General features: G+C 35.9%; 1 protein-coding gene across 1 annotated transcript in view; it reads left to right on the top strand.

Annotated features, from left to right (window-relative positions):
- The window catches only part of LOC5565665 (tensin-3), a 210,529-nt gene that overhangs the window by 158,616 nt on the left and 33,360 nt on the right, over positions 1-18,553 (top strand). The window contains exon 2 of the mRNA XM_021841192.1: positions 8,028-8,132. The gene's annotated coding sequence lies outside the window, so the exon portion shown is untranslated. The remainder of the gene's footprint in view (positions 1-8,027; positions 8,133-18,553) is intronic.

Raw genomic sequence — 18,553 nt, 5'->3', positions numbered from 1 at the left:
CAATCCTCGGATGAGTAATTTATGAATAAATTTAGGAAAGTGTTTATTTTTTTAGTAATTTTTTGGTGAACGAATCCCAGAATTCTTGCAAGAAGTTGCGAATATATACCAGTAGTGATTCATGTAAGAAGTTCAAGTGAAATCCCAGACGCAATTTAGTAAGAGTATAACTGATTCCAGGAAACATCTGTGGAGAAATTCTTAAATAAATTGATGAGTTAATTTTTACATAAACCCCTAAAAAATACTAGAATGATTCGTTCAAAAATCACTAGATATGTCTTGGAGAAATCCTTAGAAGATGTCATTCAGGAAACTCTCAAAAATTATCACTGGAGAAATCTGGCCTCATGTCTAGATGGTATCTTAGAGAAACCCTTCAAGGCTCCTTATAAGAATCTGTTGAATGATCTATGATGAAACTTCTGTATGATTTTTGGGAAAATCTTGTTGAAATTCATTGCGTTATCGCAAGAAAATTTACAATAGGCATCCCCTTCTTAGAAAGGTATTCCAGAAGAATTTATCGAAAACTCTCTAGTTGGGGGTAGAGACGTTCCGATACTTCCGATATATCGGAATATCGATATTTTGCTTTCGATATTCGATATTTTGGTATCGATATTTTCTGTTCAATATATCGGTGGTATCGATATTTCCTTCCGATATATCGTAAACCAATATTTGGATAACACTTGTAAGGTTTTCTCGTAAAACAATTAACACTCTAATACCCAACCCCGCCTTTAGACGGGGTACACTTTGCAATTTTGTGTATTTTTTCGTAGCTCGGAAATCAAAATGATTTTATTTTTGGCTTAAACCTTGGCTCAGATCACGCATATGAGAAAAGTTTTTTATGACTTTTGAAACTTTTTTGTAATTTTGAAAAATGTTTGAAAAATTGTGTTTCTATATAACCTACAAACGCCTGCGGTCATTTTAACGTGTAATATAAAGAATAATATCTTTAATATTTTTTTACAATCAATCTATCACAGAAGAAGTGCCTGATGTTATTAAACAATTTCAAACCTGTTTTTCCGTAGCTACACAGAAAATAAAATATGCTCCAGAAAAAAATTAAAAAAATTATGTTTTCGAAAGTACCGTAAAAACATGATTTTTTTTTTTATTGCCAAAAATCAGTAATCAGGAGAGGCTTCAAGAAAAAATGAAAACGGGTAGGGATGTTCAAAAATAAAAATTATAAAAATCGAAAACCAAAATTCATAAATTTGCAAATAAAAATAAATCATTGCCCAAAACGAGTTTAGAACGATTTTAGATAACGAAAAATGATATTTAGATCGAAAATAAAAATTTGGGTTTAGAGGGTTAATTTATAAATATTTGAAAGCAGTTCACATACCAATGGATTACCTGCTTTGCTCTTGCCCACAGTTGATCAGCATAAGTTTTCTAGTTTCATTTTATATGGGGAAAGGCATCTAACTTCAAATATCTCGTAAATGAAAGCTTTAATCGAAAAAATATTTGGTAGACGTGATATTTTTTCGAAAATAGTTCCCAATTTTGAGAAATAATTCGTTAGATGCATTTCGCCATACAAATATTTTTCGCGTTACCTTTTAGCGATTTTCGTGCATAGATACTAGCGCAAATGCGGTACTATGTGGCGAGTAGCGAATCAGGGCATGCATATGACCCATTGTTATATGATGTATCGTGAAAGAAGTTATTCGTATCGATCAAAATTCCGATAATTCCGATAACTTAACGATACAAGAATTTTGCGCGTTTCAAACATATCAAATGATATTGCGATATATCGATATTTTCATTCAATATATCGGTGGCATCGATACTTCGATTCGATAATCGTATCGAAATAAATATCGATACTTCGCAATATCGGAACGTCCCTAGTTGGGGGTGAGAATGGGTCAAAAAAGGATATGTATGAATTATTTATTCAATAGCCATTGCAATTGAACTCCAATAAACTTCAAATTTGGTATGTATGTTTTATGATGGTACATTAAAAGCTGTCTAAAAAATTAATAAAAAAAACATGTATTCATCACGGCAAAACAAGTGAATGAAAATTGATACAATCTCATCCCATAGACGGGGTGACATTGGGTCATTGTAATTTAAAAAACTATTAGCAGAGCTAGCAATAAGACATGCATAATGGTTGGTGGTTGATAAATAAGTGAAAGTTTTATTATGTTGTCAGGGTTACATCAATTTATCAAGGCTATGGCTATGTGTACTATTGCAGTCTAAACAAAGCTATACTAGGGCTATGCACACTATAATTAATTGTTTCTCAACGCCCCGCTCCAATTGATTAATCCTAATGATTGTCCGACATTTCCCCGAATGATGTTTTGCCGAATGAACTAATTCTCTAAAAAAATTTTTACCGAATGTACTAATTCCCCGAAAAGTAGTAATGCAAAGCTATTCACGATTCTGTTGTCTAAAAGTATTCAAAGCGCGGATTTGTTTCTTTTTCAGTTCCAGTAACTGATGATGAATATAATGTGCCACGTGCATTAAACTCAAAACAACTTTTACCTCTCTACCGGCAGCTTGATTTTTTACTGCTAAAAGAATGTTCAAAACGCGATAACTTTTTTGTTTCTCGATATTTTTGTACCATTTTTTCACATCTCAAAACACTCTTCTTGTTTAAGAATCCGTATCGATATTGTGGGACCGACACTCTTCATATAAAATGTCTTTGGCGGCCATTTTGTTTTTTGAGCAATTTATCAAAAAAATAAAACATGTACTATACAATCCCAGGTAATAAGGAGCTACTCTAATCATATAAATCGGTTCAGTATTTTTGGAGAAATCTGAAAATTACGATATGAGGTTTTGAAGAGTTTTCTAAATCTTTATTTGTCCAGCGTGGAACCAGAAACATAAATGCTTATTACTCGAAGTTGGATGCACCAAATAACTGCATTTTTCCACAAAATACTCGCATTAATGTAGCATTCTGTGGAGTGAATGTCCGAATACGATAAAAAATCTGAAGTCTGAGATATTTACGTGGGTTATGGCTACGCGTCGGTCCCCCAAGGAATTTAATTGTTTCTCAACACCCCGCTCCAATTGATTAATCCTAATGATTGTCCGACATTTCCCCGAATGATGTTTTGCCGAATGAACTAATTCTCTAAAAAAAATTTTACCGAATGTACTAATTCCCCGAAAAGTAGTAATGCAAAGCTATTCACGATTCTGTTGTCTAAAAGTATTCAAAGCGCGGATTTGTTTCTTTTTCAGTTCCAGTAACTGATGATGAATATAATGTGCCACGTGCATTAAACTCAAAACAACTTTTACCTCTCTACCGGCAGCTTGATTTTTTACCGCTAAAAGAATGTTCAAAACGCGATAACTTTTTTGTTTCTCGATATTTTTGTACCATTTTTTCACATCTCAAAACACTCTTCTTGTTTAAGAATCCGTATCGATATTGTGGGACCGACACTCTTCATATAAAATGTCTTTGGCGGCCATTTTGTTTTTTGAGCAATTTATCAAAAAAATAAAACATGTACTATACAATCCCAGGTAATAAGGAGCTACTCTAATCATATAAATCGGTTCAGTATTCTTGGAGAAATCTGAAAATTACGATATGAGGTTTTGAAGAGTTTTCTAAATCTTTATTTGTCCAGCGTGGAACCAGAAACATAAATGCTTATTACTCAAAGTTGGATGCACCAAATAACTGCATTTTTTCACAAAATACTCGCATTAATGTAGCATTCTGTGGAGTGAATGTCCGAATACGATAAAAAATCTGAAGTCTGAGATATTTACGTGGGTTATGGATACGCGTCGGTCCCCCAAGGAATTTTGGACTAACTCCTGATTCAGATGACCAATTATCAATATCGACACATATTCTTAAACAAGAAGAGTTTTTTGAGGACTTGTGAAAAAATGGCGCAAAAATATCGAAAAACAATAAAGGTAACCGCGAATTGAATATTTTCTTAGCAGTAAAAAATGAAGCTGCCGGTAGAGGGGTTAAAATCGTTTTGTGATAGATATGCAACAAAGCACATCAGCGGTATGTTTGGCATATAGCTGTTTGGCTTATAGTCATTCGGCTGAATGGACGTTTAGACAAATTTTGCCTTCTTAGAATAATAGGCTATTCTTTTGAATTTTAAAAAAAGACACCGACACGCTAATTCTTCCAGTGGACGATTTGCCCTTTGAAGGAAGCACCAAGCCTATCAATGCTGTTCTTTCAGATTATTTCGCATTAATTCGGCCAATCGTCCCTATACCTTATATTCATTAGGCAAAAAGATCATATTTATGAGACTTAGTGAGAAATAAAGGAATATTACAACACTATGTCTTTTATGTCTTGCCCTACAGGGTGTCCGCAAATTATCCATACAAACTTTGAAGTCATGGCTCTATGCATTCAAGGAGAATAAATGCAATATTCTTGCATATTTTAAAACATGTACATATTATATTATTAAGCAGTAAATTTGACATATTTCCGATTGTCAAATGTGTTGAGTGGTCTTAAAGAGAGCTGGTTTTTGAGCTTTATGACAGAAGAGAAATGTTCATAAAACTCACTGGATTTGAACCGCATAATTTTCTATTTCCAGCCTAACTTGAAGCCACTATACTGTTGGTTACTTCAAATGATAATAAGACATTTAGATTCATTTAATTTAGATTTTAGGGAGAAAACATCTCCAGTATGACTAGCGGCCCTCAGGAAAAACGTCTCCGAAAAAAATAATTTTTACCTATCTCAGTAAGAATTCATCATTTAGAAATCATTCAAAGCTGTACTTTGAGTTAACATATAGATGTATTTAAAAATATACATGGACATTGATTTGTTATTGTCTTCAATGCGAGATGATATTTCCCATACTTTGCTGTTCTGATAATTTACGGACACCCTGTACACAATTCAACCTCCAGAGTTTTTCTTCTTTATATTTTCAAAAAGAAATAACACCATTGTTTTATTATTTAATACAATAAATGTCCGTTTTCCAGATTTATATCTCTTTATGTTTTGGTAAGAAACAATTTTGCCGAACGTCATTCAGCGGGAAGGGTCATCTAGTCGAAATATTCCAATAAAGTGAGCATATTAGTGTGAGTATCGAAAATTCTTCTAATCGTTATTTAGATACAAACGAGATGCCTGTTTTTTAATGTCTTTATTAAAATGTCTTTGGTGAATCTATGACAAAAGATCGAAGGACAAAATGTCGAATGACAAAAGGTCGAATAACAAAAGGTCGAATGGACAAAAGTTCGAATGGACAAAAGTTCTAATTGACGAAAGGTCGAATGCACAAAAAGTCGAATGGCAAAAAAAGTCGAATGGACCAAAATCTCGGAAGAACAAAAGGGTATACTTTGTAGATAAAAAAACACGTTGTCACTAACCAAGCAAGAGCTCTACAGCTTAAAAAAGATGTTACGAAAACGCGCATATTTTCAGAAAGACCGTGCTGAGGGAGGTTCAATTTCAGCTGGTCAACGATCTTTTAGGGGTGAAATTTTGTTAGACTTTTCAGGACGTAGTGCATCCAGAGTTACTGTGGACATGCTGTAGCCTTATGTGAAAGAGCCACATTCCTTTCAGGCTCACCCGTGCACTGTAAATTTTAAGACCTATGTTCTGGTGATATCATTAGCAACCGCAAGCAAAACAAATAACACTGCCAATCTTTAAAAAAAAAACTGCGTATGATTAAAATATAGCTTAATTGAATTTCAGTTTTATTTTTATTTTTTTTTATGCCAATTTTTCAAGTAAAACTGGGAAGAACAACATATGTTCTAAAAAAGGGATATTTATATATTACAAACATATTTTTACGTTATCAATTATAGTAACAGAAAAAAACTATGGTATCTGTTTATGTTTCATGAAACACAAACAATTAACGCGGAGACAGTGATCGAAATAAAGCTTCGACACGATGTGCATAACTCTCAGATGCGTGTCACTAATAAACTAATTTATTCTCTTAAACTTTTTTTTGGAGTGAATACCTTGATGGCTCTTCATTTTTTTTAGGCAACGCCTCTGAATCTGGCAAACTGTTTTCATCCACTCAAATTTTATTTCAGTTAGATGTCATTTAAATGAATTATTCTGGACAAACGGATTTGTCCACCTCTTGAATATTCTTCTACCTTCTACATTTTCTGAATATTCACTACGATTCTTAGCATAGTAAACTTAAAATATTGAACTCATTTTTTCAACACACCTACCTCTAAAAGCAGACCTGTCAATAGAAAATGTCATCAATTCTCCTTCAACTGTAGGATCTTGACTCTCGATTTTTGATTCAAATCATACATATACGAACCATTCATTTGAAACAATGCAGAATTTCTTCTGTCAAACCAATAAATCTTATAAACTTCTCTGGAGAAAGCTGGTTTTCGGGAGAAAATCCTTCGGGAAAAAATCATTAGGGAAATGGTTTTCGGGGAAATATGAGACAATCATCCTAATAACTCACGCAGCTCTCCGAAGCTAGGTGCAGGAAGAGCTTTCGTCATTGCATAAGCAATAGGCCGTCCCTTATTTTTCGAAATTTTATAAGTTCGTCATAGTAAAGTGTTTTCTTTGGGATGATTCAAATATAACGTAACACAAAATTTGCTAATTTTAGACCCCATCCCTCCCCCACGTAACAGCTTTTGTTTTTTTATAAGATTTTTGTATGAACCGTAGCACTTCGGAATATCTCTTCCTTCCCCTGTTGCGTTACGTAATATTTGAACGATCCCTTTGTAGTTATGAATTTTATGTCAGCGTGCAGTGTTATGAAGATATCCACAGTAAAAATTATTATTTTACTTAACATACTATTCTTATTAATGTACGAATCCTCTGAGCAGAATCTCAATAGAAAAACTTAAAAGTATATGGAGTGCCGTGTACCTTTTAATTCCGCTCCTAAATGCTTATCTTTGACAGATACGCGTATTTCGACTACCACTTGCAGTCTTCTTACGATAGTGGATACGAGTAACTGTCACTGAAGTTTCTTAACATACTATGCTGATTATGAATTTGTTACTAGTGACTTTTCGTACTCATGTTGCGTACACTAGAGCAGCGAGCTCGACTTGACGCACGGGAGTCATCTACACCTAATCAGGGATTTAATCCTGAGAAAAATGAGAGAATCTCTCACACGCTCTCTGTAACTATCTTAACATGCTGCACATTATGAGAGACTGTTTATCGTATACTGCTACAACTTTGATCAGATTGGGGGGATAGTAGTGCATGATAGAACCCTTCTAAACATGCTCCAAGCCTGGGGGACACTATTGATATTGGAAGTTCGTGGATTGTTTATCGTGCCAGTAAAGAAAACACCTATGGGCTCATTCACAAATTTCATAACGCAAAAGGGGGTGAGTGGGTGTCCTCATGATATTACAGCTCATATAAAATTTGTAGAATGTTCATACAAAAAGCGTTTCGAGGGGGTGGGTGGGTGTCGAAAATGGCCATTTGCGGCGTTATGAAATAAATGAATGAACCCTATCAGGAATTTTTAGACTCCTTGTTGCACTTGTTGTTCACAGAGTAATGATCATAAATTGTCCAACTATACTCCAAATTAAACTCATACCTAGCTTCCTTTTTTATAAATCCTATAAAATGGATTCGGTACAAAATCATGTTGTGAAAGTTTGGTTCGAATTTTTCTGGCCGTGGAACTCTCCACTGAACTGCAAAGCAGACTCTATCACAGTTATAACCTATTGCCATAGAAAAGAAGAAGAATAGGATATTCATCAATTCAAAAAGCCTTTTGTCAGAAGTGTTTTCAAATTACCCACGTGTGACATCGTTTTTTCTTCTCAGAATACGGATGTTTTAAATATGTTGTTAATATTTTTCCTCGAAACATCAATTAATGTAAAACAAGCCCATTGTGTTCACAAAAATGTCAGCAATCAGCAAAAGCCCTCGATGACCCCGTTTCTGTTTGTCTCTCCTCTCCCCCCAGGAAATTTTACATCTCGTTAACAAGCCACTTCAAATGAGTACCGTCACCCCCATCGTCGCCATCACCGCTCAGCATAACAATTCAGTCGTCATTGAAAATTTCCAGGTAAGATTTTCCACTGCTCAACATCCGAACAAACTTTGGGATGCACACCCCTCTCGACAATAACGGCCGTTGAAACATTTTTCCAGTCAACTAATAAGTTTATTAATTAAAAAAGAAACTGACGGAGGCAATCAGTAGGATATTTTCCATTCTACCGAAATGTAACAACTACGATGCTTCAACTTCCAAGATTGGTGAAGTTTTATCCGGCTGCAATGTTCTTTCACTACCGAACAAAAAAAAAAGAAACCACGCAGCACAAAATTATTGACCGCTCAAAACCAATCATCGACGAGCTTAAGCTTATTACACAGTAATCGTCTTTTAAAATGGAGGATTTTGTTTGCGGCGTTATAAAAAGTTTATGCTGACAACAATAAGCTTTCACAACAGCATCCCACTCAATGTGTGTGTTCTTTGGACATGGTTGAATGATAGCAGCGTCCGAGTCCTTGTCGTCTTTCCCGGGACAAACAACAGCTGGCTACAAGATTTGCCATCCTATAGGCGGAGGACACGGACATGGAAAATACTCAGCTCAACAAACAAAGTATGAAGGGAAAAGTTTGTTGAATGAAGCAGTTTTTGAAACGAAGTCACATTAGGAAGAATGTTTTGGAATGTAAGGAAGAGGCCGCCTTTTTATCATTTAAAAAATACATTTTTTTTTTCAATTCTTTATTAGTATCATTCCAAACATTACATTCATTTCTTATATCTAGATGTTCTGTGTTAGACAACACTATCATCCTAATTTGGTAAAACAAAATTAAACTTTTATTAACATTTGGTTTACAATATTACATTTCATTTGCCGTAGCAGTTCAGAATATTTACAGATGAGTTGATTATAAGAGAGAATTAAAATATTGCCTAAATTTATTCATTATTTTATTTGACATTTGTTCCAATGCGTTGGAATGCTTCAATATTGGATATTTTATGTAACCTATTTCAGAATCATTTTCAAAATTTTATTTTGAATTCTCTGCAGAACTTTCTTCCTGGTATTACGAGTTGTAATTTACAACAGCATGGACTAGCATGGATTGGTACAGCATACAGCATGGCTGGCCTGAAAATTTGTTTGAAGATCAAAAGCTTAAGCTTTTCTTCAATTGTTCTCAAGACGAAGTTTTGATTTTTTATTAATAAAGGGATGAAAACATTTTACATATTTGTAACATTTGGCTTGAATGCCTTCATTGTGATTTTTGAAAGTTAATTTTTTATCTAGAATGAGCCCTAGATACTTAACTTCATGTGACTAATTTATTGGAATCCCTCTCATCATAATAACATGTCTACTTGAAGGTTTCAAATAAAGATCTTTTGGTTAATGTTGCAATATTATTAGTTGAGTTAAGGAAGCATTAGGAAAAATCTTCCATTTTTGCAAGTATTAAGAAAAAATATTGCAATTTGCAATTTACTACAGATGACATGCAGGCTTCGTTCTTTGGCAGAAAGTGTTGGACTAGTAAGTCCTAAATTAAAATTGTGCCCGCTTTCAAACTGCATAGCATGTTTTTGGAGCTTTTTCGCAATTAGTAAGTAATAATTTGTTTTCCTCTTTCAATGCCGGTATTGGCTTCTGAGGTATTTTCAAAATTTTAGATAATTTCCAAAAGGGCTTAGAGCCAGGGTCCAATTGAGAAATTTTATTTTCAAAATTTTTGTTTCTACCCGCCGGAAAAAAAATAGTTTGTGAATGAGCATGAATAAAATCTACCTGATGGTTATGATTCTTGATCAAGCGATCGTTAAATAAAAAATAAGCATTATTCGATTCTCTACCAGGCAAATTCCGAAAACGACCGTTATCGTAACGGATATTACTGTTCATCTGCCTGGCTCGAGCCTCAACGTCTCGCCTACGCGAAGGGCTAACCAAAAAAATTGATTTATGATTGCCCCGCAATTTGCGCATATGAACTTATCGGTATCTTCCTTCACTGGACAGACGTCCTTAGCATGAGAAGAACCTCCGCAAATCATGCATTAAGCATCTATGCGGCAATTTTTTGTACCATGACCCCACTTTTGGCACCGACGGCACCGACGGCACTGAGTGGGGTTCTGGAAATTTCCTCTAGGTCCTCTGGAATTGTTCCCATGTCACACGGACATCGAATAAAAGTTTTGCTTTTTCTGAAGCTTTAATACTATTAAGTTCTTTATTGTTAAAGTGAACTAAATAATATTCTTGAGAAGGCCCTTTCCGAACAATGGCAGATTGGGTTCTCTTATTAATAATGATAACTTGGACTGGGAAAATCCAAGTAAATCATTTATTCCATTTTTTTTATCAGTCAAAGTGACAGATAGTCACTTGAGATAACTTTCAAGACGACTTTGAACTAATTTTCAGTTTTCATAAGTAGAAAATGTGTTCTTCTTCTCTGCAAGATGTTTGAGAAGATGTTTGCAAACTTTAAGAGTTTCCGGCAAAATGTCTTTCTAAGCGATTTGGAGGTTTTCATCCCCTAATGGCGGCATCCTTTGTATCCCGTGCCTTTGAATCAAAGATTTTGGGCTAGAGGCTACTTCGATTTAATGTTCGAAAAATTTGTCTAAAGCATCGAACTGATTGCTCATTTCGATGCAATCATCAATATTAACCTTTGCATTTCAAACGCGCATCCCGGAGAAACGTCATTTCTTCCATTTTGCCACGTTTAGTGACAATTTTGAAACCCATTTTTTTTTAGAAAAAAAAAGTTTGAATTCAGAGATGCGCCTCTCCCTTTGTTCGTAGTTGCAATCATGTTCCTGGAATTCATGAAGGTTTTTCGCATTGGATTATTATCTTTTTTAATCAAAATGATCCAGTCTAAACAAATTCATAAATAGTAATTTAGAATATGGGAAATTACCCATATTTCATCATCATTTATCTTCATCCAACATTCCTCGAAACTAATTAGTAACACAAAACATCTCCTCTTTACCTACAATTGTCAACGTGTCCTTTATGTCTTCCGAAAGGACAAGGACAAGGATGTTGGCGAGTGTTTTGTATGTAAACATCCACCAGCCAACCGTTCCGTCAACGCCTTCCCATCATCACATGTGTACCCAAGTGTCGTCGTCGTGTTGGTCGATGTACGCTGAGCCGGAGATATCAGAGCTACACGAAAACCAGTTCACAGCACAGTACTTGTTCCCTCGCCCAATAAAAGGCAGATGACGGAGGGAAATGGTAACTACACAGGTATTTAATAACCAGCTTGTTGTCACGTTAGTTGTCTGGGTTGTGTAAGTTTGCTCCACAAAAGGACTTCTCTCACATGACAGTGCTCGTTTGCTGAATGAAATCCGCACGCTCCATTTCCGTTCCCTGTCCAAGAGAGCGGTCGCAGTTGGTCGGACGGCTTTTAACTGGCCATTCTGGAAGCTGTAGGCGCTGGCGCTATGTAAAGTTGTAGGAGTTTCCTTCCCATTGGCGTGCTTGGCCCCTGATTTTTTTTTGTGAATGAAATGCGATGAGCAAAATTATTAAAATCTTTAAATATGATTACGGATTGTGAAACAAGCTTTGAGATTTTGAGTTAATACTAAACATTTCATTCAATGCTGGTTCAAATCAAAAATTTTCATATGTTTTATATGAGAAAAAAACGTTTTCGATTAACTTAACCTAACTTCCACAAATGTTGATGCGTAAATTTTCCTACTTTTCGAAACAATGATTTCCATGACTGTTGCTGACACTACCAAAGATTCATGTCTCACAACTTTTTCTTCGTCTTGGAATTAAATCCTCACTGGGACAAAGCCTGCTTCTCAGCTTAGTGCAATGATGCATCGTGTGGCAGGTACGATGATACTATATACCCAGGGAAATCAAAGAAATTCCTATTACGAAAAGATCCTGTACCGACCGGGAATCGAACCCAGACACCTTCGCATGGGTTTGCTTCGTAGCCGCGGACCACTCGGCTAAGAAATGCATGTCTCACATGAGTTCTGAAAATTATGTAAAAAGGAAAATACTGTTTTTACTAAAAATATCATTATCAGAAACGATTCGACTATCAAAATTTTACAAGTATTTTCAGCAAAATTGCCGAATTTATATAAAGAATGTAGAATATCTTTTGGAAATTGTCTAACTGGAGTTTGGGGTCATGAGGTAGAATCGGTGTTCCCCCATGGTCTTATGGCTATTTACGCCTATGTCCTTTCCATGTTGTAAAAGCTCGGTATTGCCAACGAAAGCTGAACATAGTGGTCTATTTAGAGCAGCAATGATTTTCGCTTTTCAGTTTTAATGGCTCTTGCCGTCGTCGTCTTCGTTGTCGTCGTGCAGAACTCGGTAGGTTTTCATCGTCATAGTCAGCGCCTTTTGCATGACGACAACCTGTTGTAACCATATCCCGGTGACTCAGTGACTGACTTTATCTCTGTGTCACTGTAGCACTGTAGAATTTGGCTTTCCTGAGTCGAAGCTTACACTGAATGACGACAGACAGGAAACTAACCCAATAATAGCGGCTGGATCGTTTCAATGTTACTAAGAGATAAATGTGATAATGCGGACTCTTTCGTTACTAACCTAGCTGTGAGTTCATTTCTACCACTTGTTGATATTGATGTTCTCTACCGAAACCAAGCATCTTCCCGCATCGACCTGATTCAAAAGGAAGAGCAAATATTCGTACATAGGTATATTTATGTTCATGGAATCACTGCATCTGTCATCCCTTGTCTCCGTAGGGATTGGTTCAGACAGATCCAAACGTTTTATGACTTCTTGAATGTAATATTTGGGAAACTTTTTCCGGTGTTTGTGCCAACACAGAACAAACGTAGAACAAACGCAAACCGGAAAGCACTTCATAATCGGTTCCTGTAGTTCAAGATTACCCGTTGAGTTTATATTTTCCTGTCAAGTCCATATGCATGCACCGATCATGAGAAATCTACAAGCATGTATGAAATTACCATGAGTGCTGTTGAATCTTGTACTGAGATGAGATGATTATCTTTTCGAAGAAACACAATTTTTGCCTGAGTATGACAATCATTTATAGCAAGTCTTCTGTTCTAATCGGGGTCTCTTTTCTTTCCTTTTTCAAGAAGTAATGTGGGGACCTCTACAGTAAGGAGATAGCGCATACAACACTTCAACAAAAGTAACCTCGACATGCTACTCCTTTTAGCAGATGTCGTTGTTGGATTCGGGGCGTGACGACTTCTCAGGAGGTCCGCGAAGCCATTGCTAATAAATGTTTTTTTTTTTAATAAATGAATAAATGTGAGGAATCTAGGAATCTCTATCCTCACTTGTTTTTCAAGAGATCACCGTTTGTGAGGTTAACATTTTTAATATAGTAAATATTTTATCGAGTCATCATTGTTATACTCATCTGCAAAATTACTGAAAAAAAAACTTGCATTGTCATTCTGTCAATACTTGAATACAAGCCCAATTTAACCTCATAGATATCGCTAGATTTTTTATAAGCAAATTGAAAATGCAAAAAGCACCATTCCTAGAACTATCCATAAGAAGTATTTGCATATTTCCAACTATATCGTTGAGAGTTTCCGTCCCCATGTCGAGATCCTCGTAAATTAACTTAGAAGTTTCTTCGCGAACTACTTAGGAATGGTAATAATAGTAGGCTTGAATTTCGAGAGAGTCACGTGGCTCTCTGACTACAGTAGTTCAAAAACGTTGAATCTCATCAAGTAGCCTATATTGGGTGCATGAATTTTCTAAATCGTTAGTGTCATTGAATGCTTTAAATGCGGGAAATGCAGTGGGAAATAGAACATTTTTCTACAGTAATTTTGGGTTGCCCTTAGCAACGGGTGCTTTGCAATTTTCAAGGCTTTTTGCCTACAGCAGCGATGGGCGTGAGTTTCACTGGCTTCGCTGACTGTGATTGGCTTTGTTTGGCTACTGTAGAGTGAATTTCAGATTTTTTCCCAACCCTGCTTAGGATACCGTTTTGACTCATATTCCGAACACTTAAGGCCAACAGTGACTTGAAATTCATCTGATTGGTATTAATTGGCTGATATTTGTGTAAATTTTAATTTCTTCGCAAAGTCTGTTAGCTGTTGGGAGTACCAATAATAATGTTGATTTAATTAGTTTTAGTATTGTTTTTACGTAAAAGTATGGAACAACATTTTGATTCAAATGCCGAACACTGCGTTTATTCTGTCTCATATTCCGAACACCTTGATTCAAATTCCGAACAGCACGAATAAATCGTATTCAAATGAATAATTTTGCAAATAAATTTATCTGAGCTTGTTCTATAAGTCTCAAACGAGAGAATCATATCTACTCCCGCGGTAAAAATTATATTGGAAACGTTGAAATTGAATTGCAACTGACTGCCATTTCCTTGTTATTTTGTAACATATTTCAGCGAAACATTTCAACCAAATCGCCATACAAAAACCGAGTGTTCGGAATATGAGTCTGTTCGGAATTTGAGACAAAACGGTATATCTGCGTAGCGATTACCCGTAACCGTTGAATAACACTAAATACGCCGCATATAAGGGATTAGGCCCGATACACAGCTCATGGTTACCTGGGTATGGATTCGAACGAATAGTATTCGATCGAAAGTAGGATACGCCATAAACAACAATGATCGTCTTTATCTCAAATTTTCAACAGCACAAAGTTGGAAAATCAGATAGCCTTTCATACGAAAACCTGATAAATTTTTTTGGAGTATTGAGGTGTGAGTAGCTTTGATTAATTTTCACACTCAAGCTTTTGAAATTGATGATGTAATAATTAAATAGAGATTTCGTCTATAACCTCGACAAAACTTTTGTGGTTTACCACAACTTAGCTCACAACCAAAAATCTAGATTGATTGCAGGGATACTTTCGTCATCCTAGTCCTGCTCTACTCGTAGCAAGGTCTCGTCCCTAATAGTTAAAAAAAAATCACACTCCATGTAAACCACCATCGCACATAAACCGTATGGCTTCGTAATTCGAAGCTTATTACACCGATTGATGGAGGTGAGTGCCTGCCGAGCGGATTTCATGCACCACCGTTTCAAACGAACGACATCAAATGGCAATCTGGGAAGGACCATTCGCGCGACCAAACGAATGAACCAGCAAACGAACGAGTGCTTCGAGTGAGTCCAAACGTTTGCTTATTGCTTGTTAACAAGCCACTTTTAAGCAATTCTCCAGTTCGAGTGCACCTTGGAGACTGAAATGCATTTGGCTACATGTGTTTCGTTTTTATGCTATTTGTGTTTTTTTCTTTCTCATTTTCCCATGTGTGGAGTCTTTCCAGTTTGCAGCAGGATGCAGCAACCCGAATACAAATTTAGATTTAATTTAAAAGATGAACTTGTTCAAACACCAAAAAACATATGGTGCCTAATACAGTCTACAATTTATGTGTTGTTGAATGTTTTTCAATATCTTTACAATTTTTTTTTTTTTCCTAAATTATATTGTGAAAATAACGAATTACCCTTATTTTTATTGTAAACAAGCCATTTGAAATTAATTCAATAGTACAAAATAATATAATAGATAGGAAATGCATTGTATAAAATACCTTTCGTTCAATGATAAACCTATTGGTAAATATGGTATTGTTAAAATAAAACCTATTGTATTTCAATAACATTTTTATCAGGGAAGCTGTCGGTGGAATACCTCTACGACATGGGAATTTTGGGCTCAATGTGTCCAGTCACTGACTGTGAGAATGGTGTATAGAATCAGCACTATCTGCGCACCAGCATCAGACCATGGTTGGAATCTCCTTCGCTCGAGGAGCCCATGAAGCGAATATAGCAGCACGAAATGGTAACCAGCTATGGGTCTCAAAAGGGGCAGGTTGACGGAAAGAATGAATCTGAAAAATCTGTTGCTTCCCGTGAAATGTCCATGGGTTTGAATGCAATTCCATTTACATTGGTTTGCCACTTTTGCTAGTCGCATGTTCGTGGAAGAAACTACCGGTTGGTCATTTTGCTCCGGGTACAATTGCATAACTACATAACTGGACCACTTGGAGGGCAATTGTAATTAACGTTAAATGTAGCTATTGGATGGAATAAGTAATCAAAGCGGAGTAGCATCTCGACACGTTCTGAGAAATTATAATATCTAGATTGAGTGCAAATCTTTAGAGATTTGCTCGATAATATGATCACCCTGCGGTGATGGCATCTGCGACTGGTTTTTACTGATTATTTGCAAAGTAAGCAGTTACTAACTAATTGTGAAAAAGCTCTAAGACTTGCTATGCAGTTTGAAAGCGCGCATAATTTTAAATTAGGACTTACTAGTCCAATTGAAAATCAAGTTACTCAGGACTTCGAAAGCATGCTCAATCAAGAGAACGTTTTTGAAAATTCCTGGGAAAATTATTTAAAAAAAATGAGAACTACTATTTAAAAAATTCAAAATTATGAAAGCTCCTGGCGATGATGAAATTTTCTAAATCTTCATCAAGAAAACTCCAGAGATTAGCTTATCATTTTTGGTTGATATATTCATCAAATGCTTGCAGTTGACATATTTTCTTGACAAATGGAAAAGCTTCAAAGTTGTACCAATTTTAAAACCAGACAAAAATCCTGCAGTAAACTTTTTGAACAGAATGATGGTCCACATCAAAATTCCATATTTCCGACATGGACATTCGACCACTCATCAACTTTTACGTGAAACAAATTTGATTCGTTTCAACAAATCTGAAGGCTATTCTACTGGTCTTGCTCTTCTAGACATAGAAAAAGCATTCGACAGTTTTTGGCATGAAGACTTGATTGTAAAATTAAAAAACTTTAATTTTCCAACACACATTGTTAGAATAATCCAAAGTTATCTGTCAATTCGTACACTTCAGGTTAACTATCAGAGCACAAAGTCTCCTGTAAGAGCTCGCAAAACTAACTATTCTACAGAACTTGCACATACGTACGGATATGTCACGAAGTATGTTCAAAATATCAAATGAAATTTCGGTTTCAATTTGAGAGATCGAAATTCCAAAAATAATGTTTCACCAACTTCATTTTCCACCTCAAAAGTTCCAACCAATTGCTAGCTAACATCTGAATATAGACAGCCGTTTCATATGCGTCAGTGATTTGAGTCAAGAAGCAACTTGTTGATGTTGATTGACACAAATAAAGTTAGTCTTGTTCTTGCACAGTCTATTTCCAGTGCCCTAATGTGTGTGTGTTCTCACGAACTTTGCCTGACGTCAAAAGCTTCGAAGATGTGACTAGATACGGGAACGGATATATTTCCGTTACCATTCAACAAAACGATGATGAAGCGATATGATTACGACATTACGACAGTCAGTCTCGTGTTGGTATCTGATGGTAAATTTATCTTCTTCATTATAAGGATTCTACTGAGCTGACTTCTTCTCACTATAGGACCATCAGCCCATTTGTATGTTCTACAGCGAATATAGTGTACCGTACATTCATGATCAATGGCAGGATTGCCATTGAATTCAAGACGCTTGATAATTTAATGAATAGACATAACTCAAGTGGTGTGAGAAAATGTGACAAAGTGCAGAAGCCAAACTTGTACAGCGATTCCAGAAGTAATGGCATAAAAATTAATATGTTTCCATGTATAAAAATTTATACATTTATCATTAGGGTAGAAGTTGTTATAGTTCGATTTATATTCTCCATAAACTTAATTTATTGAGCTCTTATTCGCCAGCTTGGGCATCACCAGACCGAATTCAAATTTTTACAGTTGTTCTTTCTGCTTTATCGATAACATCTGTTTGTGGATCTGATCCGACGTTACCTGCTTTTCCAGAGAGAGTCCAGAGAGAAGTCCATTATTCCTTGCCGTTGTTCGATCGTCATGTTATCCAGGTATATTAGAGCATGTTCGCTCAGAAGAGGGTCAGTTGTCAGTCCGCTTTCAGATGGCCATGGTGTTGGACGGGTGGAGCTCGTGTAGCTTTCAAGCGAACTGACGAAGAGTTTTTTGTTGGGGGGCCGGGAATCTAACCCATGACGATCCGCTTATGAAGCGAACGTGTAGCCAACTACGCCACGTTGCCCTCCTACGATTTATTTTCATTAACAATTGTTTTAGGAATAATAGTAGTGAAGGACGATTTTCTTACAAGATTCTCCATTTTGGCATAAACAGAAAGAAAAATTCTTGTAAATTTCAGCGTAAAATAATGCACATGCCAGATTTGCCGCAAATTTACATGACACATCGTGTAAAATTACATCAACATCATGTAAATTTATGTGAATTGTCGCGTAATCGGTTGAGTCCATGCTAGATTACACGATTTATAGCTGAAACTTACATGATATTTTTGAAATTTTACACGATGTGACGTGTAAATTTGCGAAAAATCTGGCATTCCCTTCGTGTGCATTATTTTACGCTGAAATTTACAAGAATTTTTCTT

Source organism: Aedes aegypti, chromosome 2 (assembly GCF_002204515.2).
Source record: "Aedes aegypti strain LVP_AGWG chromosome 2, AaegL5.0 Primary Assembly, whole genome shotgun sequence".
Classification (NCBI taxonomy): domain Eukaryota; kingdom Metazoa; phylum Arthropoda; class Insecta; order Diptera; family Culicidae; genus Aedes; species Aedes aegypti.
This window is presented reverse-complemented; position numbering and strand designations above follow the sequence as displayed.